The following is a 27,114-nucleotide window of genomic DNA, read 5'->3' on the forward strand; positions in this document are numbered from 1 at the left end:
AATATGGCTAATGTTTTGTAATTCTTCGATTGCGTTATTTATTGTTTTGAGTAGTTTATTTTATAGAGTATTCGATAATATAAATATATATATATATATATATATATATATATATATATATATATTTATATATACGTATTCATATGCATATTTCTCTTGGCAGTGTAGTATTCATACGAAATGAAATGTCAATTATTTATTTATCCTTTACCGGAATGTAGGCTAGTTTTAAGTATGTATCTTAGATTATCGATTTGATAGAATTCGCACACATCCGCGTCCCGTTGACCGCGGCTACGTTCGGCGACTAATTGTCGCCTCGAGCCCAAGCTTTTTTTTTTTTTTTTTTTTATTTATTTGTTGAAATTACAATCAATTCTCGCGTTGAGAATTTTCAGTAATTTTTCTGGCGTGGCGCAGTGACATGGCTGTTTATTTACAATAAGTTAATACTTATTATAGATAGGTATAATTTATAAGTATTATAAGTAAGTGCATATGCTTAATTTGGATAATTAAATGAATCTAACGTTTAGGTCTAGCGGGTAGTGCCTCTTCAGCCTGCGAATCTGGTCCGTCGTATCGAGTAGTCCAGTGATTAGGGGGTTTCGGTGTTTGTTGATTCTTTTGCTATATCTGTCGCTATATTTTGCTATTTCCTCTTTGACGGTGGGTATCTTGAGGTCGCGGTGTATTGTTTCATTGGTTACATACCAAGGTGCGTCAATTAGGGATCTTAGCGTTTTCGATTGAAAGCGTTGGAGTATTTAAATGTTGGAGTTACTTGCTGTTCCCCATAGTTGGATTCCGTAGGTCCAGACATGTTTTATTACGGTCTTGTAGAGGGTAATTTTATTCTGTATGTTTAGTTTGTTTTCGGAGCGTGAAGGTTACATGTGAGGATTTCTTTTCGTTGACTTTGAAGCCCCATTTGTGAAACCACTTTTCCATGGAGTCGAGACTTCGCTGGAGAGTGGATGAGGCTATTACCGGGTCTGCGTGGGTAGCTAATAGCGCTGTGTCGTCTGCAAATGTCGCTATTGTTATATCGTTTGATATAGGTAGGTCGGCAGTGTAGATGGAGTACAGTAGGGGTCCGAGGACACTACCTTGGGGTATGCCGGCTTCTATTGGGAATGTTGCGGAAGTGGCGTCTAGGCATTTAACCATGAATTGTCTATTGGTTAGGTAAGATTTTAGGATGGAGTAGTAGGGGTGAGGTAGGATCTTTTTAAGCTTGTATAGTAGCCCTTCATGCCATACTTTGTCGAATGCCTGTTGGATGTCTAGGAAAACCGCTGAGCAATATTTTTTCTTTTCGAGTGTTTGGCTGATCGTATGAGTTAAGCGGTGGATTTGCTCTACTGTAGAATGATGTTTCCGGAAGCCGAATTGGTGATCTGGGAGTGTTTTCAAGTTCTCTAGGATTGGAAGGAGTCGGTTCGTGAGCATCTTCTCGAATAGTTTGGACAGGGTAGGTAAAAGACTGATTGGGCGATAGGAGCAGGTTTCGTATATCGGTTTACCGGGTTTAGGGATGAGGGTAATCAATGAGATTTTCCAGGCCTTAGGATAGTGTTCCAGGCGAAGGATAGCATTAAAAATCGATGTGATGAGTGCTATCCCTTTTGTGTGAAGTTCCTTGATTGCTTTATTGCCTATTAGGTCGTGTCCTGCTGCTTTCTTGGGGTTTAGGCGACTGATTGTTTCTATAGTCTCTGCAGAGGAGAAGGGTTGGATAGGAGGGGACATTTGGAAGGGGGTGTGCAGGTATTCAGTAACGTCCGCGGCGGTTTTGGGGGAATGGGGTTTGAATACTTTTGACAAGTGTTTAGCAAACAGGTCGGCTTTTTCTATAGGGCTTCGCGCCCATCCACCTTGCGGACGGCGGATGGGTGGGATTATTTGTGGGGGGCGTGTGAGTTTCCTAGAGGCCTTCCATAGTGAGTAGTTGGCGTCGGCTGTGGGGGATAAGTTGGCGAGATATTTATGGAAACAGTCGTTTTTATAGTTTCTTAAGGTTCTGGATAGCTTTCTAGTTGCGTTGTTAAGTTCGCGTTTGTCCTCCGGTGTTCTATGGGTCTGCCATACTCTTCTTAGTCTACGCTTTCCAGCTATTTTTTTTAGTATGTATTGGGGATATTCTTGTTTGCTGTTAGATGGCTTTGTCGGTGTGGAGAGGCGGATTGCGTTTATTATGCTCGTGTTTAAGTATTCCGTGGCTGCTTCGATATCTTCCTTTGTTTTTAGTGGGGTGAAGGCTGAGGTTCAGTGTGTAAAGACTTCTCTGAAGAGCTGCCATTTGGTGTGTTGGTTGTGAATGGAGCCATTAGGTGTATTCTCGATGATTGTTGAACTGACTGTTGCTATCACGGGAGAATGATCAGAGGAGAGATCAGCCGAGGAGTTGATCGTCTTGATGGGATATTTTTAGTTATGAAGAAGTCGAGAAGGTCGGGTATTTTGTTGGTGTCAGTGGGCCAGTATGTGGGTTCGTATGTGGTGAGGTAGTTGAGGTTGTTGTTTATTATGCTGTTTAAGAGGTTTTTGCCTCTTGCTATAACCAGTCTGCTGCCCCATTGGATGTGCTTGGCGTTATAGTCTCCTCCAACTATGAATCTATTGCCCAGGGTGTCCAGGAAGTTATCAAAGTCTTCTTTGGCGATGGAGTGTCTGGGAGGGCAGTATACTGCTGAGGTGGTGATTGAGCCATGACAGTCTTCTATTGCTACGTTTGTTGCTTGGAGGTAGTCTTTCTGGAATGATGGAAGTTCGTAGTGCTTAATACTTGCTTTGATTATTATTCCGGTGCCACCGTGGGCCTTTCCGCTGGGGTGTTGGGTATGGTAGAATTTGTAACCATTTATTTTCAGGTAGCTCTTGTCGGTGAAGTGGGTTTCCGATACGAGCATTACGTCGATTTGCTGGTGTTTTAAGAAGAGTTCTAGTTCAAGTTTGTGTTGCGCTAGACCGTTGGCGTTCCAGAGTGCTATGCGCCTTGGTTTTATTTTGAGTCGAGGCGTGCTAATTTTTCCACGATGAGTGTTAGTAGCGATAGCAAGTGATTTATTTGCTCTGATTGTTTCTCTATTAGCTTTTCAAGCCTTGAGGAGTTGTCTGTGTTAGGTGGGTTGGGGACACTGTTTTGGGGAAGGTTCCTTTGGCTGTTCGGGTTATTTTGGATGCCTTGTACTGCTTGGGCATAGGAGGTTGAGGTGGAGATGAATTTGGTAGGACTGGGTGTTTGGTTGGTTGAGGGGGTTGGGGTAGTCGTGAATTTCGGCGGGCTGGGTGTTTGGTTGGATACCTCTTTTGCTCTGAGCTTAGGGTACCTGTTCGTGTATAGTGTTTTATATGCTGGGCAGCCTTTGTAGTTGGCAGGGTGGTCCCCTTGGCAGTGGATGCATTTCGCTGGGGTTTCCGGTGATTTGGCGCACTGGTCAGTGGAGTGAGTGCCTGCGCATTTAACGCAGCGGAAAGTATGGTTGCAGTATTTCTGCGTATGACCGTACCTTTGGCACCTTTTGCATTGCACTATTTCTTTTTTCACGAGCGGTGGTTCGATCTTTACTATCGCGTTCATTAGGCGACTGATGTTGTAGATTTCCTTATTGTTCGGCTTTTGTTTAATGTCTAGGAAGAATAAGGATAACGGGTCTTTCGAGACTCTATGCCTTATATTACTTACGTTGATGACTTCGTGGCCGAGTTTTGAGAGTTCGTATTTGAGTTCGTCTATGTCTGCTGAGTGTTGTATGTTTCGTAGGACCACCCGGAAAGGCCTTTCCTGTTTGAGTTGGTAGGTGTGGAAGTTGGCGTTCAGGGTCCTGAGTGTCTTGGTGAGTTTTCTGTAAGCTTCTGGGTTCGTCGGCAGTATTTTTACTTTATTGTTGCTTATCTTAAGGTTATATTCCTCCTTGCTGATATCTCTCTCTAGGGACTTGATCTGTATGTCAATGACGTCGTCCACAAATATTGGTGGGGGAGGGGGGATTCTCTGTGAGTGTTGGTTTGGTGGCGGTTCTACGATTTCCATGGCGTCGTTTGAGGATTCCAATACGGCGAACCTGTTGTGTGTGTTTATTTGCGTTGCTGTTTCTATTTTCCTTTTCTTTGTAGTATTAGCGTCGTTAGTGCGGAGAGTTCTGCTACACTTCTGCCACGGGGGGGGGGGGGGTAGCACGGGGTAGCTGCGAGTCTGCTCCGGAGAGCCTGGTCGCGGTTGCTGGACCATCATCGAGCTAGTTAATTCGGAATGAACAACTAGTCGTGAGGCTGTGAGGCTAGTATTCGGGTTGTGGTTAGGTGCGTGGGATTTTCTTCTCCCTAAAGGGTAAGGGACACTTAGCTGTGTTCTCTTTCGACGGTTGGGCGACACGTGTTATTTTCGGACTACGCTGGGCACTAGAGACACGTCTGCACGCTTCGGCACTCCACAGCGAACTGAGCCCAAGCTCACTATCATAAATCTGGAACAAATACAATCGGATTGAATGGCGGCAATCGCTTAATTACGGCTATGGTAGAATCTAGATTAAAGTGTTAAGGGACTTTCCCAAAATTCCAAAGGAGAGGCTCCGGTGTCCTTTCATCTCTGATATATATATATATATATATATATATGCTCAGATTTCAGAGCTTAGTTTTAGGAGTAATGTAATATCGTAAGGTAGTTCGAATTAGAAATCAGTTGAAAATAGATAAAACCGAGTACGTCGTCTTTCTGTGGTTCGTTTACATTTAAGAGTGCCTGCGTGACTAAAGGCACGTAGTTGGTAGTTCTTACATAGGTATGAGGGAAACAATAGACAACGTTAGAAGAAGGACGGTTTCGCTATCCAAGGCGGGACGACCGAAAGATCAGAGTGTGCGAGTCGAAAAGTGTGCGTGTTGCGAGAATCAGAGCTAATTGAGTCGTCGAAGAGTAGAGTCGTTAGAGGTAATCGAGTCGTCGAAGAGTAGAGTCGTGAGAATTGATAGAGTTGTTAGAGAGAGAGAGTGTGTGTGTGTTAGATTCGTTGTGACGAGGGTGGTCAAATAACTGTAAAGTTATTTGATATAGATACGAGTATTGCATTTAGTTTCCGTTAAATAAACATCGTTTTCTGTCCAATTTATATTTGTATATTCAATTTAATATTAATAAATTGTAAGTAATCGGAAAAAAAATTCTATCCTTATTTCCACGATATTACAGTAATATATTGTATTTCCCAGATTACTTTCATTAATATTCGTCTTAAGACATTAATAACACTCAATTTTAATTTTATCAAAGCAAAATAAATATTTTTGTTTAATTAAAACTCCACTCCTAAAAAAATAAAACTTTTCTATTTATGCAAAATTGCATGCAATAAAAGTTTCAACGAATACACTTCGTTTTGTAACTGTTTTCTTCAATCAGAAAAGATAACGGCCAAAAAATTATTGTTATTCCACAACTAATTGGAAATTTTGACAGTTTAATTCGATCATTGGATCGATTACACGTACGGTGATTTTTCAAATTCGGAATCAGTTACAGACCTAACTGAAGAGTTAAGCCCTGCGATGTGTAGTTGGTCCAGGGACAGTGTGGCAAATCTATTCGTTCAACGCTGATTGGTTCCGCCATTTATAAAAGCGCTTCCTGCAGCAGTTATGTATAGATTGGTATAAATATAAATGTATGAAGTATACGTTTACAAAGTTGTCTGTAAACAAAGTGTAATAATATTTACCGTGTATTGGAGTGTATATAACGACGGAAATAAAGAATAATAAGAAAAAGTAAGATATTATTAAAAGTCGCTCTTATTAATAGATATAAATAATAGTTGAATAACCTTTTTATAAGATTGCTAAAGATAACCTCAAAAGAAAATACAACTTTTTTGCAAAGTTTAACGATAAATTATATTACAATTTTAAATTAACATCAAATTTTGAGCTACACACATCTTAGTAATTAAATCTGTATGGTGTTATCCGTTTTTACTTTAAGGTGATTTATACTTCGTGTTTATTACAAATTTTTGCAGTCATCATAGAGAACATACAGAATTAACATTTAAGTTTGGAACGTTAGTTCAAATGCCTGATTACTCAGCCAAGGGATGCAGAAACAAGTCAAAGAGTGGTAAGAAAATGTATTATCATCCGAACGATCCCAAACGAAGAGAGTAATTGCGAATTAATTGCGTAACTCTTGGTGGAAAATAGAATGTAATTGAATATAAATCCAATTTTTAATATATTATGTTTAACAAAGTATTTGCATTACATTATTCCAGTCATACAGTATTTAAAAAAAATATATAATAAGCATAAAAAATGTATTTAAGTTTTCATTAATAAAATTAGACACTAATGACTTTACGCTGTTAATTTCCCTAGGCCATAGTTGTACACACAGGTCTGTTAACTGCTGTAAAGGAGATAAGGTTCTTAATGTCGCAAGATGTACTTTACCAATCGGCCACCATTGAACAATGCGATCGAGTAGCTAGGATTTTGTGTTTGGCGCCATTCTTCGGTGAAAGCACTAAAGGTAAAGAATATAAACTAAAGCAGTAAGCTTATTCAATAACTAATACTATATTATGTATTTATTATAATTTCTCACCATTTATTTCAAGCAGATACATCTACAATACTCCATTTATTACAGAAAGCATTGTTTAAATGAATATTAATTATGAACCATTATTAAACATGCATTATTATTACCAACAAACAAGTTTAACAAGACCACAATTTTCAAATTAAATATGTACACATATCTTTAATGCTTTTACATTTGACGCATATATTGGAAAGTAAGTTTGTTTTTAGTCTTTTCTTAATTTATTAAAAAATTGTGTAACTATTAACATTACCTATAACATACGTAAATAGTGTCATATTTAAAATATTACCCATGATTAAAAATTTTCAATGTTATTAAATTCTTTATTGAGGAAGCTAAATTATAATATAATTATAGAGTTTACAAAGGATTTTAATAATGAAAAAATATTTATTTTATATAACATTTATTAGACATTAGTTAGATATAAAATAAGAATAATATAATCATAATAATCATATATCTAAGATAAAAGTTAATCTCCATGATCATTAACATGGTGTTGCTTTTTCCTCACACCCTCCTGCTACACGCTTCGAAGCAGAACATACAGCGAGTAGATATTACGGAATCAGATCCAACAGCAAACAATACAATATGTATAAAACACTAATCATGGAAACACCAACACCTTTGGTAGCTGAAGTTATGCACAAGTAACTAACCAATCGCCACCCTTAACACCAACATAGCCAAATCCATCATTAATACACTCAAGCAACCACCGTTACAATACTAACTAACGGCAATTACTTCCAGACGTAGCAGTATATGCACCACTGCGAACAGGCAGTACATTGACAGAGATTATAGAAGTAGCATTGGCAACTACTACTTATGAACCAAATAACAGGCAAACAAAAATAATTCCGCAAGACTTTCTTGACAAAATCAGAGGAAAAAAGGTAAGCGAAAGCAAAATGACAAAAACATAGAGCAGGTGAAAGCAAAAAAAACATCTAAACAAACTTGCAAAGGAAATAGAAAGTAAAATAAAAGATCATAATAATAACGAATTCTCAAAATTCATAGATTCACTTTCTGCGTACGAGAATTCCAACTATTTCCTATGGAAAGCCACGAACAAAATAAAGGAGCCAATTAAACTAATCCCAGCAATCAGATTAACGGACAACACATGAGCCAGAAGCAACGAAGAGCAAGCTGAAGAATTTTCCAACCACCTTTGTTGAAGTTATCTCTTCGAGGAACGCGTGATGAATGTGCAACAGAAATATATTTAAGTATAAGTGTAACTGTAAGTATAAGTATAAATATAAGCATAAGTATAAGTACAGTGTATACTAATCCAGAACCACACTGTGGCAGCGTTACATTACAACAGAGCTTCGAAGCCATGAGTCTATGGGTATTTATATAATTACGAAAACTGGCCGGTCTATATATACCCTGCTGCACCATCTGTGCATGGCATATTCCTAAAAAAGGCTATGAGACTGAGAGGCCCTTCAAATTGATTTAGAGCTAAACAATACTCAATAGCATCGGGGACTAAGAGAACTAAACGCTAGAGAAGATGTAGTTTTCCTAGAAGTGAGTATTACTTCAACACCCTCCCTAACACTCGAAATCTTTACAAACGATTACTTTTTAACATCATTGTTATTTTTCAGACCTAATTTTTGTCGTAAATATTGAAATCTTGGTTTCGGTAACGCCTTCGTAAATATATCTGCTTGTTACGTCCGGCGACTCTCTACACAAAGCAGACTCCACGCCACGTGAGTTCTATTAGAAACAGTGACAATGACTGTTTTGTATCGTATCTGGTTATATTATTTATTGTTCTTACTTGGTGCCCGATTTTTGTTAGTTCCTTGCATATATTTTTGGTGTTTGTTCTTGGGTATAGGTCTCTAATTACTACTTTGTGGTTCTTTTCTGTTTTGAGTTGGTATGTATGATGTATGGTATGTTTAATACTTGCGCCACTTTTCGAAAGATTTTTGGAGTATTTGTTTGCACTTTGACTTGTTCCAGTTTTAATTCCTTTATACTGTAGTTTTCTCTTCCGACAGTGTTGTTTAATAGTTCAATAAGGGTATCTGTTATTTGAGCATGAATGTAGATCGGTGGTGGTTTAACGATATGTGTTGTCATTTCTTCCTCTGAACTCGTATCTCCGTCTTTTATCAGTGAGCTGAAAGAATTTCGGAGTGGGATGTCCTGTAGCCACTGGTGCATTTCTGTAATTTTTATAGCGCTTGTATTTAGGATTATTTTACGCCTTTTGTGAGCTGTTGCTACCTTCCAGTTTTCATCTTGATAGGATAGTTCGTTATTGTAGCTGTTTTCTTCCTGCTTTTGCAACGTTTCCATTTCTTTTATAGGCTTTCCTGTTCTTTGTTAATTGGTTGTTTTCTGCTTAACGTATTTGTAGCTTCATTTATGAAACATATGTCACCCTTTTTTGTTTGGCGGCGGTATTGGTTGTTGCATTTTGAAACTTTTACCATGTGACAGTGTTCGTTAACGTTTTAACCTCCTAAATTCACTATTTATCGCACTAACACTGGAGCACATTTATTCGCGCCTGTTTACCTCGACTGCTCGGGCAGAATTGTCATTACAATGCAATTATCTATATTGTTACATCGAGGCCTTTCTTCTATTTTGTCCGGCAATTTTCATTTTTAACGTGATGAACATTTTCTTCTACATCATATTTTAAAATTTGTTAACAATCACTGTTTACAAATTGACGGCAAGTACCTGATTTGGGATTATACGTTCTATATACATCGAACGTAACAATAAGGAACACAGAAAGCAACTGAGATATAACACGATATTGAAATTGGAAATTAATTACACCCTCGTAGCGGTGCCTGCATCAGCTTGGACTAATTCGCAAACGATGGAAGTTGTATATGTTAGAGCGAAAAGAAGCCTCGCATATTCAATCTCAGAATGTCATGTCCGAAGGAAGTCCATCTCCAACGCAGCTAATCGAACTCTGCTTCTAATCGAACTTTTCGGGGTTATTTTCATGTTCGGTATCATTTTGATCAAAAGAACCTCAACAATTCAACTAAAACAACGTTTTGTCGATGAAATAAAAGATGTAGAAGCTTCATTTTTTCTATCGAAGAGATCTTAACAAAAGAACGATAACAGGTTGTACCTTAATGCCTCGATGAAAGAAATTTTATATTTTAACGTTTCAATATTTTAATGATGCAATAGTATAATATTTTAATAAGAAGGGAGAAATGGTACGTTCGTGTACGATTTTATACTTTTAATCGGCAAAAATGACGTTGGAAGGGTAGAAATGCTATTGAAAAACATTTGGATAATTTCTCATCGAAGCATCTGCAAATAGATCTTAATTCGATCTGAGGCGTCTATGTTGTCTGTAATAATTGTAGCTGCTGGCTGTAGATGTCGCTGCTGGGGTACTGCTATATTTTTCTAATTTAGATGCGTGGAAGAAAAATGGGACTACGGGCGCCGGGATTCGAATCCGAGTCCCGAACGTTCGTAACCTAAGGCGCTAACCACTGCGCTACCGTTGTCCGGTATTAGTTAGTGGCGGTATTTGTTGTCGAGTGCCGCGACAGATCTATCGGACGATGGCCCGCGGCCGGTTCGATCGTAACGTCGATTAACATGTATCAACGGCTGGACCCGCTAGTAACATCAAAATACAATTTTTTTTGTCAAGGGGAAACATTGAATTATAGGCTCGCCCTATCAACTCAAAATCAACTTCAAATGACGACTAATTAGACACTTTGGAAAGTTTCACATACATCACAATCACGATAGACATTACGCAGGACGATTAATTCGTTTCTAAGTTTCTCTTTGTACAGAACCATACCGTCGACCGATGGGTCCGCGGTAGAAAACGGTAACAAGGAAGAATGGCCGCAGGAAATCCCTGACTCCTAAAGCCGCGAGCAAGGAGGTTGGAGCGGAGGAAGCGGCGATTGAAGCCATGAACTTAGGTGATTAAGATTAAGGGTACGCACCCTCCAGAACCTGCTTTTCCTAACCATTCTGGAGAGCACGGTTGCCCTAGCGGTGGTGGCCGAGCCATACAGAGTCCTGGACGCTCCGGACTGCGACGGAGATACAGACGGCTGTCACCTGGACATCAGCGCCGGCATCGTCCGCCCACAGGGATCCTCTGGAGCGCGGCAACGGATACGCAGCGGTCGAATGGTCAGGAATGGTGGTAGTGGCCGTGTATGTGTCGCCCAACAGCGAATGGACAGCGTTCGAGGAGTTCTTGAACGGAGTAGACGACTGCCATTACGATTACGAGATATAGTATTACGTTATAGTACATTACATTATATCGTATTCCGTTAAATTGAATTACGTTATATCATATTACGTTTTGCCGTTCCTTCACATACTGAGCAGAAGGCGAACGTTACCACGATCGCGGACGGATATTAAGACAGGCAGAGTGGGGATGTGGTAAGAATAGAAAGGGAAGTGGATCAACACAGCAGTTGCCTGTAACCAGTCGTCAGTAGGAATCGCAACCAGAGAGTTCTGAAGAAGTCGCTGGTCGAGATAGTAAACGGACTGTGGAACGTAGCGCCGCGTATTAAGTTGGCAGCCTTCACGTAATAGAGTACATTCAGTAATATAGTATTACGTTATATAGTATAACGCTATAACGCATTACGTTATAAAGTATAGCGTTATAACGTACTACGTTATATAGTATTACGTAATATGGAAATAACGTATTACATTATATAGTATAAGTAAAATATTATATAGTATAAGTAAAAAAAAAAGTAAATTACGCTATAGTGTATAACGTTATAACGTATTACGTTATATGGTATATCGTTATAACGTATTACGTTATATGGTTTTACGTTATATGATATAACGTCATATAGTAAACGTTACGACGTATTACGTTATAAGGTATAACGTTATAACGTATTACGATATATGGTATAATATCATATGGTACAAGGTTATGACGTATTACGTTATATGGTATAACGTCGTATGGTATAATGTTATATCGTATTACGTCATATGGCATAACGTTATAACGTATTACGTTATATGGTATAACGTTATATGATATTACGTCATATAGTATAACGTTATGACGTATTACGTTATGTGGTATATCGTTATGACGTATTACGTTATAAGGTATTACGTTATAACGTATTACGTTATATGCTATAACGTTATATCGTATTACCTTATATGGTATAACGTCATATAGTATAACGTTATGACGTATTACGTTATGTGGTATATCGTTATGACGTATTACGTTATAATGCATAACGTTATAACGTATTACGTTGTATTGTATAACGCTATAACGTATTACGTTATATGGTATATCGTTATAACGTATTACGTTATATGGTATAACGTTATATGATATTACGTCATATAGTATAACGTTATGACGTATTACGTTATGTGGTATATCGTTATGACGTATTACGTTATAAGGTATTACGTTATAACGTATTACGTTATATGCTATAACGTTATATCGTATTACGTTATACGTTATAACGGTATCACGTATGAACGTTATAACGTATTACGTTACATGGTATAACGTTATAACGTATTACGCTATATAGTATAACGTTATAACGTATTACGCTATATAGTATAACGTTATAACGTATTACGTTATATAGTATAACGTAATATCGTATTACGTTATAGTGTATAACGTTCTAACGTATTACGTTATAGTGTATAACGGTATCACGTATTACGTTATATGGTATAACGTTATAACGTATTACGCTATAGTGTATAACGTTATAACGTATTACGCTATAGTGTATAACGTTATAACGTATTACGTTATATGGTATTACGTTATATGGTATAACGTCATATAGTATAACGTTATCACGTATTACGTTATGTGGTATATCGTTATGACGTATTACGTTATAAGGCATAACGTTATAACGTATTACGTTGTATTGTATAACGTTATAACGTATTACGTTATATGGTATATCGTTATAACGTATTACGTTATATGGTATAACGTTATATGATATAACGTCATATAGTATAACGTTATGACGTATTACGTTATGTGGTATATCGTTATGACGTATTACGTTATAAGTTATTACGTTATAACGTATTACGTTATATGGTATAACGTTATTACGTATTACGTTATATTGTAAAACGTTATAACGTATTACGTTATATGGTATTACGTTATATGATATAACGTTATAACGTATTACGTTATATAGAATATCGTTATAACGTATTACGTTATATGGTATTACGTTATATGATATAACGTCATATAGTATAACGTTATGACGTATTACGTTATGTGGTATAACGTTATAACGTATTACGTTATATAGAATATCGTTATAACGTATTACGTTATATGGTATTACGTTATATGATATAACGTCATATAGTATAACGTTATGACGTATTACGTTATATAGTATAACGTTATGACGTATTACCTTACAAGGCATAACGTTATAACGTATTACGTTATAGGGTATAACGTTATAACGTATTACGTTATATAGTATAACGTTATGACGTATTACCTTACAAGGCATAACGTTATAACGTATTACGTTGTATTGTATAACGTTATAACGTATTACGTTATATGGTATATCGTTATAACGTATTACGTTATATAGAATATCGTTATAACGTATTACGTTATATGGTATTACGTTATATGATATAACGTCATATAGTATAACGTTATGACGTATTACGTTATGTGGTATAACGTTATAACGTATTACGTTATATAGAATATCGTTATAACGTATTACGTTATATGGTATTACGTTATATGATATAACGTCATATAGTATAACGTTATGACGTATTACGTTATGTGGTATAACGTTATAACGTATTACGTTATATAGAATATCGTTATAACGTATTACGTTATATGTTATAACGTTATAACGTATTACGTTATATGGTATATCGTTATAGCATATTACGTTGTATTTTATAACGTTATAGCATATTACGTTGTATTTTATAACGTTATAACGTATTACGTTATATAGAATATCGTTATAACGTATTACGTTATATGGTATTACGTTATATGATATAACGTCATATAGTATAATGTTATGACGTATTACGTTATGTGGTATAATGTTATATCGTATTACGTCATGTGGTATAACGTTATAACGTATTACGTTATATAGTATAACGTTATGACGTATTACCTTACAAGGCATAACGTTATAACGTATTACGTTATATGGCGTAACATTATAATGTATTACGTTATATAGAATATCGTTATAACGTATTACGTTATAGGGTATAACGTTATAACGTATTACGTTATATAGTATAACGTTATAACGTATTACGTTATATGTCATAACGTTATAACGTGTTACGTTATATGGCATAACGTTATAACGTGTTACGTTATACGGTATAACGGTATCACGTATTACGTTATATGGTATAACGTTATAACGTATTACGCTATAGTGTATAACGTTATAACGTATTACGTTATATGGCATAACGTTATAACGTATTATGTTATATGGTATAACGTTATAACGTGTTACGTTATATAGAATATCGTTATAACGTATTACGTTATAGGGTGTAACGTTATAACGTATTACGTTATATTGTATAACGTTATAACGTATTACGTTATATGGTATAACGTTATATGATATTACGTCATATAGTATAACGTTATGACGTATTACGTTATAAGGTATTACGTTATAACGTATTACGTTATATGCTATAACGTTATATCGTATTACGTTATACGTTATAACGGTATCACGTATGAACGTTATAACGTATTACGTTACATGGTATAACGTTATAACGTATTACGCTATATAGTATAACGTTATAACGTATTACGCTATATAGTATAACGTTATAACGTATTACGTTATATAGTATAACGTAATATCGTATTACGTTATAGTGTATAACGTTCTAACGTATTACGTTATAGTGTATAACGGTATCACGTATTACGTTATATGGTATAACGTTATAACGTATTACGCTATAGTGTATAACGTTATAACGTATTACGCTATAGTGTATAACGTTATAACGTATTACGTTATATGGTATTACGTTATATGGTATAACGTCATATAGTATAACGTTATCACGTATTACGTTATGTGGTATATCGTTATGACGTATTACGTTATAAGGCATAACGTTATAACGTATTACGTTGTATTGTATAACGTTATAACGTATTACGTTATATGGTATATCGTTATAACGTATTACGTTATATGGTATAACGTTATATGATATAACGTCATATAGTATAACGTTATGACGTATTACGTTATGTGGTATATCGTTATGACGTATTACGTTATAAGTTATTACGTTATAACGTATTACGTTATATGGTATAACGTTATTACGTATTACGTTATATTGTAAAACGTTATAACGTATTACGTTATATGGTATTACGTTATATGATATAACGTTATAACGTATTACGTTATATAGAATATCGTTATAACGTATTACGTTATATGGTATTACGTTATATGATATAACGTCATATAGTATAACGTTATGACGTATTACGTTATGTGGTATAACGTTATAACGTATTACGTTATATAGAATATCGTTATAACGTATTACGTTATATGGTATTACGTTATATGATATAACGTCATATAGTATAACGTTATGACGTATTACGTTATATAGTATAACGTTATGACGTATTACCTTACAAGGCATAACGTTATAACGTATTACGTTATAGGGTATAACGTTATAACGTATTACGTTATATAGTATAACGTTATGACGTATTACCTTACAAGGCATAACGTTATAACGTATTACGTTGTATTGTATAACGTTATAACGTATTACGTTATATGGTATATCGTTATAACGTATTACGTTATATAGAATATCGTTATAACGTATTACGTTATATGGTATTACGTTATATGATATAACGTCATATAGTATAACGTTATGACGTATTACGTTATGTGGTATAACGTTATAACGTATTACGTTATATAGAATATCGTTATAACGTATTACGTTATATGGTATTACGTTATATGATATAACGTCATATAGTATAACGTTATGACGTATTACGTTATGTGGTATAACGTTATAACGTATTACGTTATATAGAATATCGTTATAACGTATTACGTTATATGTTATAACGTTATAACGTATTACGTTATATGGTATATCGTTATAGCATATTACGTTGTATTTTATAACGTTATAGCATATTACGTTGTATTTTATAACGTTATAACGTATTACGTTATATAGAATATCGTTATAACGTATTACGTTATATGGTATTACGTTATATGATATAACGTCATATAGTATAATGTTATGACGTATTACGTTATGTGGTATAATGTTATATCGTATTACGTCATGTGGTATAACGTTATAACGTATTACGTTATATAGTATAACGTTATGACGTATTACCTTACAAGGCATAACGTTATAACGTATTACGTTATATGGCATAACATTATAATGTATTACGTTATATAGAATATCGTTATAACGTATTACGTTATAGGGTATAACGTTATAACGTATTACGTTATATAGTATAACGTTATAACGTATTACGTTATATGTCATAACGTTATAACGTGTTACGTTATATGGCATAACGTTATAACGTGTTACGTTATACGGTATAACGGTATCACGTATTACGTTATATGGTATAACGTTATAACGTATTACGCTATAGTGTATAACGTTATAACGTATTACGTTATATGGCATAACGTTATAACGTATTATGTTATATGGTATAACGTTATAACGTGTTACGTTATATAGAATATCGTTATAACGTATTACGTTATAGGGTGTAACGTTATAACGTATTACGTTATATTGTATAACGTTATAACGTATTACGTTATATGGTATTACGTTATATGATATAACGTCGGATAGTATAACGTTATGACGTATTACGTTATGTGGTATATCGTTATAACGTATTACGTTATATGGTATTACGTTATATGATATAACGTCGTATAGTATAACGTTATAACGTATTACGTTATATGGTTTTACGTTATATGATATAACGTCATATAGTAAACGTTACGACGTATTACGATATAAGGTATAACGTTATAACGTATTACGTTATATGGTATAACGTTATAACGTATTACGTTATGTGGTATAATGCTTTAACGTATTACGTTATGTGGTATAACGTTATAACGTATTACGTTATATGGTATTACGTTATATGATATAACGTCGTATAGTATAACGTTATGACGTATTACGTTATGTAGTATATCGTTATAACGTATTACGTTATATGGTATAACGTTATAACGTATTACGTTATATAGTATAACGTTATGACGTATTACCTTACAAGGCATAACGTTATAACGTATTACGTTGTATTGTATAACGTTATAACGTATTACGTTATATGGTATATCGTTATAACGTATTACGTTATATAGAATATCGTTATAACGTATTACGTTATATGGTATTACGTTATATGATATAACGTCATATAGTATAACGTTATGACGTATTACGTTATGTGGTATAACGTTATAACGTATTACGTTATATAGAATATCGTTATAACGTATTACGTTATATGGTATTACGTTATATGATATAACGTCATATAGTATAACGTTATGACGTATTACGTTATGTGGTATAACGTTATAACGTATTACGTTATATAGAATATCGTTATAACGTATTACGTTATATGTTATAACGTTATAACGTATTACGCTATATGGTATATTGTTATAGCATATTACGTTGTATTTTATAACGTTATAGCATATTACGTTGTATTTTATAACGTTATAACGTATTACGTTATATAGAATATCGTTATAACGTATTACGTTATATGGTATTACGTTATATGATATAACGTCATATAGTATAACGTTATGACGTATTACGTTATGTGGTATAATGTTATATCGTATTACGTCATATGGTATAACGTTATAACGTATTACGTTATATAGTATAACGTTATGACGTATTACCTTACAAGGCATAACGTTATAACGTATTACGTTATATGGCATAACGTTATAACGTATTACGTTATATGGTATATCGTTATAACGTATTACGTTATATAGAATATCGTTATAACGTATTACGTTATATGGTTTTACGTTATATGATATAACGTCATATAGTAAACGTTACGACGTATTACGTTATAAGGTATAACGTTATAACGTATTACGTTATATGGTATAACGTTATAACGTATTACGTTATATGGCATAACGTTATAACGTATTATGTTATATGTCATAACGTTATGACGTGTTACGTTATATGGCATAACGTTATAACGTATTACGTTATATGGTATAACGTCATATAGTATAACGTTATGACGTATTACGTTATGTGGTATATCGTTATGACGTATTACGTTATAAGGTATTACGTTATAACGTATTACGTTATATGGTATAACGTTATTACGTATTACGTTATATTGTAAAACGTTATAACGTATTACGTTATATGGTATTGCGTTATATGATATAACGTCATATAGTATAACGTTATGACGTATTACGTTATGTGGTATATCGTTATGACGTATTACGTTATAAGGCATAACGTTATAACGTATTACGTTGTATTGTATAACGTTATAACGTATTACGTTATATGGTATATCGTTATAACGTATTACGTTATATGGTATAACGTTATATGATATAACGTCATATAGTATAACGTTATGACGTATTACGTTATGTGGTATATCGTTATGACGTATTACGTTATAAGGTTTTACGTTATAACGTATTACGTTATATGCTATAACGTTATATCGTATTACGTTATACGTTATAACGGTATCACGTATGAACGTTATATCGTATTACGTTACATGGTATAACGTTATAACGTATTACGCTATATAGTATAACGTTATAACGTATTACGCTATATAGTATAACGTTATAACGTATTACGTTATATGGCATAACGTTATAACGTATTACGTTATAGGGTACAACGTTATAACGTATTACGTTATATTGTATAACGTTATAATGTATTACGTTATATGGTATAACGTTATATGATATAACGTCATATAGTATAACGTTATGACGTATTACGTTATGTGGTATATCGTTATGACGTATTACGTTATAAGTTATTACGTTATAACGTATTACGTTATATGGTATAACGTTATTACGTATTACGTTATATTGTAAAACGTTATAACGTATTACGTTATATGGTATTACGTTATATGATATAACGTTATAACGTATTACGTTATATAGAATATCGTTATAACGTATTACGTTATATGGTATTACGTTATATGATATAACGTCATATAGTATAACGTTATGACGTATTACGTTATGTGGTATAACGTTATAACGTATTACGTTATATAGTATAACGTTATGACGTATTACCTTACAAGGCATAACGTTATAACGTATTACGTTATAGGGTATAACGTTATAACGTATTACGTTATATAGTATAACGTTATGACGTATTACCTTACAAGGCATAACGTTATAGCGTATTACGTTGTATTGTATAACGTTATAACGTATTACGTTATATGGTATATCGTTATAACGTATTACGTTATATAGAATATCGTTATAACGTATTACGTTATATGGTATTACGTTATATGATATAACGTCATATAGTATAACGTTATGACGTATTACGTTATGTGGTATAACGTTATAACGTATTACGTTATATAGAATATCGTTATAACGTATTACGTTATATGGTATTACGTTATATGATATAACGTCATATAGTATAACGTTATGACGTATTACGTTATGTGGTATAACATTATAACGTATTACGTTATATAGAATATCGTTATAACGTATTACGTTATATGTTATAACGTTATAACGTATTACGTTATATGGTATATCGTTATAGCATATTACGTTGTATTTTATAACGTTATAGCATATTACGTTGTATTTTATAACGTTATAACGTATTACGTTATATAGAATATCGTTATAACGTATTACGTTATATGGTATTACGTTATATGATATAACGTCATATAGTATAACGTTATGACGTATTACGTTATGTGGTATAATGTTATATCGTATTACGTCATATGGTATAACGTTATAACGTATTACGTTATATAGTATAACGTTATGACGTATTACCTTACAAGGCATAACGTTATAACGTATTACGTTATATGGCATAACGTTATAATGTATTACGTTAGATAGAATATCGTTATAACGTATTACGTTATAGGGTATAACGTTATAACGTATTACGTTATATAGTATAACGTTATAACGTATTACCTTACAAGGCATAACGTTATAACGTATTACGTTGTATTGTATAACGTTATAACGTATTACGTTATATGGTATATCGTTATAACGTATTACGTTATATAGAATATCGTTATAACGTATTACGTTATATGGTTTTACGTTATATGATATAACGTCATATAGTAAACGTTACGACGTATTACGTTATAAGGTATAACGTTATAACGTATTACGTTATATGGTATAACGTTATAACGTATTACGTTATATGGCATAACGTTATAACGTATTATGTTATATGTCATAACGTTATAACGTGTTACGTTATATGGCATAACGTTATAACGTGTTACGTTATACGGTATAACGGTATCACGTATTACGTTATATGGTATAACGTTATAACGTATTACGATATATGGTATAACATCATATGGTACAAGGTTATGACGTATTACGTTATATGGTATAACGTCGTATGGTATAATGTTATATCGTATTACGTCATATGGCATAACGTTATAACGTATTACGTTATATAGAATATCGTTATAACGTATTACGTTATAGGGTATAACGTTGTAACGTATTACGTTATATTGTAAAACGTTGTAACGTATAACGTTATATTGTATTACGGTATATTGTTACGTATAACGTTATATGGTATTACGTTATATGATATAACGTCATATAGTATAACGTTATGACGTATTACGTTATGTGGTATATCGTTATGACGTATTACGTTATAAGGCATAACGTTATAACGTATTACGTTATATAGTATAACGTAATATCGTATTACGTTATATGGCATAACGTTATAATGTATTACGTTATGTGGTATAACGTTAGTACGTATTACGTTATATGGTATAACGTTATAACGTATTACGTTATATAGTATAACGTAATATCGTATTACGTTATATGGCATTACGTTATAATGTATTACGTTATGTGGTATAACGTTATAACGTATTACGTTATATGGTATAACGGTATCACGTATTACGTTATATGGTATAACGTTATAACGTATTACGCTATAGTGTATAACGTTATAACGTATTACGTTATATGGCATAACGTTATAACGTATTATGTTATATGGTATAACGTTATAACGTGTTACGTTATATAGAATATCGTTATAACGTATTACGTTATAGGGTGTAACGTTATAACGTATTACGTTATATTGTATAACGTTATAACGTATTACGTTATATGGTATTACGTTATATGATATAACGTCGGATAGTATAACGTTATGACGTATTACGTTATGTGGTATATCGTTATAACGTATTACGTTATATGGTATTACGTTATATGATATAACGTCGTATAGTATAACGTTATAACGTATTACGTTATATGGTTTTACGTTATATGATATAACGTCATATAGTAAACGTTACGACGTATTACGATATAAGGTATAACGTTATAACGTATTACGTTATATGGTATAACGTTATAACGTATTACGTTATGTGGTATAATGCTTTAACGTATTACGTTATGTGGTATAACGTTATAACGTATTACGTTATATGGTATTACGTTATATGATACAACGTCGTATAGTATAACGTTATGACGTATTACGTTATGTGGTATATCGTTATAACGTATTACGTTATATGGTATAACGTTATAACGTATTACGTTATGTGGTATAACGTTATAACGTATTACGTTATATGGTATAACGGTATCACGTATTACGTTATATGGTATTACGTTATATGATATAACGTCGTATAGTATAACGCCATGTCGTATTACGTTATGTGGTATATCGTTATGACGTATTACGTTATAAGGCATAACGTTATAACGTATTATGTTATATAGAATATCGTTATAACGTATTACGTTATAGGGTGTAACGTTATAACGTATTACGTTATATAGTATAACGTTATGACGTATTACCTTACAAGGCATAACGTTATAACGTATTACGTTGTATTGTATAACGTTATAACGTATTACGTTATATGGTATATCGTTATAACGTATTACGTTATATAGAATATCGTTATAACGTATTACGTTATATGGTATTACGTTATATGATATAACGTCATATAGTATAACGTTATGACGTATTACGTTATGTGGTATAACGTTATAACGTATTACGTTATATAGAATATCGTTATAACGTATTACGTTATATGGTATTACGTTATATGATATAACGTCATATAGTATAACGTTATGACGTATTACGTTATGTGGTATAACGTTATAACGTATTACGTTATATAGAATATCGTTATAACGTATTACGTTATATGTTATAACGTTATAACGTATTACGTTATATGGTATATCGTTATAGCATATTACGTTGTATTTTATAACGTTATAGCATATTACGTTGTATTTTATAACGTTATAACGTATTACGTTATATAGAATATCGTTATAACGTATTACGTTATATGGTATTACGTTATATGATATAACGTCATATAGTATAACGTTATGACGTATTACGTTATGTGGTATAATGTTATATCGTATTACGTCATATGGTATAACGTTATAACGTATTACGTTATATAGTATAACGTTATGACGTATTACCTTACAAGGCATAACGTTATAACGTATTACGTTATATGGCATAACGTTATAATGTATTACGTTATATAGAATATCGTTATAACGTATTACGTTATAGGGTATAACGTTATAACGTATTACGTTATATAGTATAACGTTATAACGTATTACCTTACAAGGCATAACGTTATAACGTATTACGTTGTATTGTATAACGTTATAACGTATTACGTTATATGGTATATCGTTATAACGTATTACGTTATATAGAATATCGTTATAACGTATTACGTTATATGGTTTTACGTTATATGATATAACGTCATATAGTAAACGTTACGACGTATTACGTTATAAGGTATAACGTTATAACGTATTACGTTATATGGTATAACGTTATAACGTATTACGTTATATGGCATAACGTTATAACGTATTATGTTATATGTCATAACGTTATAACGTGTTACGTTATATGGCATAACGTTATAACGTGTTACGTTATACGGTATAACGGTATTACGTATTACGTTATATGGTATAACGTTATAACGTATTACGCTATAGTGTATAACGTTATAACGTATTACGTTATATGGTATTACGTTATATGGTATAACGTCATATAGTATAACGTTATGACGTATTACGTTATGTGGTATATCGTTATGACGTATTACGTTATAAGGTATTACGTTATAACGTATTACGTTATATGGTATAACGTTATTACGTATTACGTTATATTGTAAAACGTTATAACGTATTACGTTATATGGTATTGCGTTATATGATATAACGTCATATAGTATAACGTTATGACGTATTACGTTATGTGGTATATCGTTATGACGTATTACGTTATAAGGCATAACGTTATAACGTATTACGTTATAGGGTACAACGTTATAACGTATTACGTTATATTGTATAACGTTATAATGTATTACGTTATATGGTATAACGTTATATGATATAACGTCATATAGTATAACGTTATGACGTATTACGTTATGTGGTATATCGTTATGACGTATTACGTTATAAGTTATTACGTTATAACGTATTACGTTATATGGTATAACGTTATTACGTATTACGTTATATTGTAAAACGTTATAACGTATTACGTTATATGGTATTACGTTATATGATATAACGTTATAACGTATTACGTTATATAGAATATCGTTATAACATATTACGTTATATGGTATTACGTTATATGATATAACGTCATATAGTATAACGTTATGACGTATTACGTTATGTGGTATAACGTTATAACGTATTACGTTATATAGTATAACGTTATGACGTATTACCTTACAAGGCATAACGTTATAACGTATTACGTTATAGGGTATAACGTTATAACGTATTACGTTATATAGTATAACGTTATGACGTATTACCTTACAAGGCATAACGTTATAACGTATTACGTTGTATTGTATAACGTTATAACGTATTACGTTATATGGTATATCGTTATAACGTATTACGTTATATAGAATATCGTTATAACGTATTACGTTATATGGTATTACGTTATATGATATAACGTCATATAGTATAACGTTATGACGTATTACGTTATGTGGTATAACGTTATAACGTATTACGTTATATAGAATATCGTTATAACGTATTACGTTATATGGTATTACGTTATATGATATAACGTCATATAGTATAACGTTATGACGTATTACGTTATGTGGTATAATGTTATATCGTATTACGTCATATGGTATAACGTTATAACGTATTACGTTATATAGTATAACGTTATGACGTATTACCTTACAAGGCATAACGTTATAACGTATTACGTTATATGGCATAACGTTATAATGTATTACGTTATATAGAATATCGTTATAACGTATTACGTTATAGGGTATAACGTTATAACGTATTACGTTATATAGTATAACGTTATAACGTATTACCTTACAAGGCATAACGTTATAACGTATTACGTTGTATTGTATAACGTTATAACGTATTACGTTATATGGTATATCGTTATAACGTATTACGTTATATAGAATATCGTTATAACGTATTACGTTATATGGTTTTACGTTATATGATATAACGTCATATAGTAAACGTTACGACGTATTACGTTATAAGGTATAACGTTATAACGTATTACGTTATATGGTATAACGTTATAACGTATTACGTTATATGGCATAACGTTATAACGTATTATGTTATATGTCATAACGTTATAACGTGTTACGTTATATGGCATAACGTTATAACGTGTTACGTTATACGGTATAACGGTATCACGTATTACGTTATATGGTATAACGTTATAACGTATTACGATATATGGTATAACATCATATGGTACAAGGTTATGACGTATTACGTTATATGGTATAACGTCGTATGGTATAATGTTATATCGTATTACGTCATATGGCATAACGTTATAACGTATTACGTTATATAGAATATCGTTATAACGTATTACGTTATAGGGTATAACGTTGTAACGTATTACGTTATATTGTAAAACGTTGTAACGTATAACGTTATATTGTATTACGGTATATTGTTACGTATAACGTTATATGGTATTACGTTATATGATATAACGTCATATAGTATAACGTTATGACGTATTACGTTATGTGGTATATCGTTATGACGTATTACGTTATAAGGCATAACGTTATAACGTATTACGTTATATAGTATAACGTAATATCGTATTACGTTATATGGCATAACGTTATAATGTATTACGTTATGTGGTATAACGTTAGTACGTATTACGTTATATGGTATAACGTTATAACGTATTACGTTATATAGTATAACGTAATATCGTATTACGTTATATGGCATTACGTTATAATGTATTACGTTATGTGGTATAACGTTATAACGTATTACGTTATATGGTATAACGGTATCACGTATTACGTTATATGGTATAACGTTATAACGTATTACGCTATAGTGTATAACGTTATAACGTATTACGTTATATGGCATAACGTTATAACGTATTATGTTATATGGTATAACGTTATAACGTGTTACGTTATATAGAATATCGTTATAACGTATTACGTTATAGGGTGTAACGTTATAACGTATTACGTTATATTGTATAACGTTATAACGTATTACGTTATATGGTATTACGTTATATGATATAACGTCGGATAGTATAACGTTATGACGTATTACGTTATGTGGTATATCGTTATAACGTATTACGTTATATGGTATTACGTTATATGATATAACGTCGTATAGTATAACGTTATAACGTATTACGTTATATGGTTTTACGTTATATGATATAACGTCATATAGTAAACGTTACGACGTATTACGATATAAGGTATAACGTTATAACGTATTACGTTATATGGTATAACGTTATAACGTATTACGTTATGTGGTATAATGCTTTAACGTATTACGTTATGTGGTATAACGTTATAACGTATTACGTTATATGGTATTACGTTATATGATACAACGTCGTATAGTATAACGTTATGACGTATTACGTTATGTGGTATATCGTTATAACGTATTACGTTATATGGTATAACGTTATAACGTATTACGTTATGTGGTATAACGTTATAACGTATTACGTTATATGGTATAACGGTATCACGTATTACGTTATATGGTATTACGTTATATGATATAACGTCGTATAGTATAACGCCATGTCGTATTACGTTATGTGGTATATCGTTATGACGTATTACGTTATAAGGCATAACGTTATAACGTATTATGTTATATAGAATATCGTTATAACGTATTACGTTATAGGGTGTAACGTTATAACGTATTACGTTATATTGTATAACGTTATAACGTATTACGTTATGTGGTATAATGCTTTAACGTATTACGTTATGTGGTATAACGTTATAACGTATTACGATATAAGGTATAACGTTATAACGTATTACGTTATATGGTATAACGTTATAACGTATTACGTTATGTGGTATAATGCTTTAACGTATTACGTTATGTGGTATAACGTTATAACGTATTACGTTATGTGGTATAACGTTATAACGTATTACGTTATATGGTATAACGGTATCACGTATTACGTTATATGGTATTACGTTATATGATATAACGTCGTATAGTATAACGTTATGTGGTATATCGTTATGACGTATTACGTTATAAGGCATAACGTTATAACGTATTACGTTATATGGCATAACGTTATAACCTATTATGTTATATGGTATAACGTTATAACGTGTTACGTTATATGGCATAACGTTATAACGTGTTACGTTATACGGTATAACGGTATCACGTATTACGTTATATGGTATAACGTTATAACGTATTACGCTATAGTGTATAACGTTATAACGTATTACGTTATATGGTATTACGTTATATGGTATAACGTCATATAGTATAACGTTATGACGTATTACCTTACAAGGCATAACGTTATAACGTATTACGTTATATGGCATAACGTTA

The 27,114-nt window shown here is 32.6% G+C and overlaps 1 protein-coding gene and 1 long non-coding RNA gene across 15 annotated transcripts in view; one reads left to right on the forward strand and one right to left on the reverse strand.

Annotated features, from left to right (window-relative positions):
* Positions 1-27,114, reverse strand: part of LOC126875500 (uncharacterized) — a 555,738-nt gene that overhangs the window by 131,792 nt on the left and 396,832 nt on the right. The gene's annotated exons all lie outside the window — the stretch shown is intronic.
* Positions 4,171-10,612, forward strand: LOC126875527 (uncharacterized). Of its 10 annotated transcripts, none has more exons than XR_007693517.1 (9): positions 4,171-5,149; positions 5,522-5,772; positions 6,024-6,121; positions 6,379-6,532; positions 6,624-6,800; positions 7,370-7,515; positions 7,643-7,868; positions 7,940-8,164; positions 8,245-9,792. It is a non-coding gene; the product is annotated as an uncharacterized LOC126875527 (long non-coding RNA). The 10 variants fall into 10 exon arrangements; XR_007693523.1 differs by lacking the exon at positions 4,171-5,149 and adding an exon at positions 10,450-10,612 and having other exon boundaries at positions 5,382-5,772; positions 8,245-8,352; XR_007693521.1 differs by lacking the exon at positions 4,171-5,149 and having other exon boundaries at positions 5,376-5,772; positions 6,024-6,207.

The sequence above is a fragment of the Bombus huntii genome, chromosome 18 (assembly GCF_024542735.1).
Source record: "Bombus huntii isolate Logan2020A chromosome 18, iyBomHunt1.1, whole genome shotgun sequence".
NCBI lineage: Eukaryota > Metazoa > Arthropoda > Insecta > Hymenoptera > Apidae > Bombus > Bombus huntii.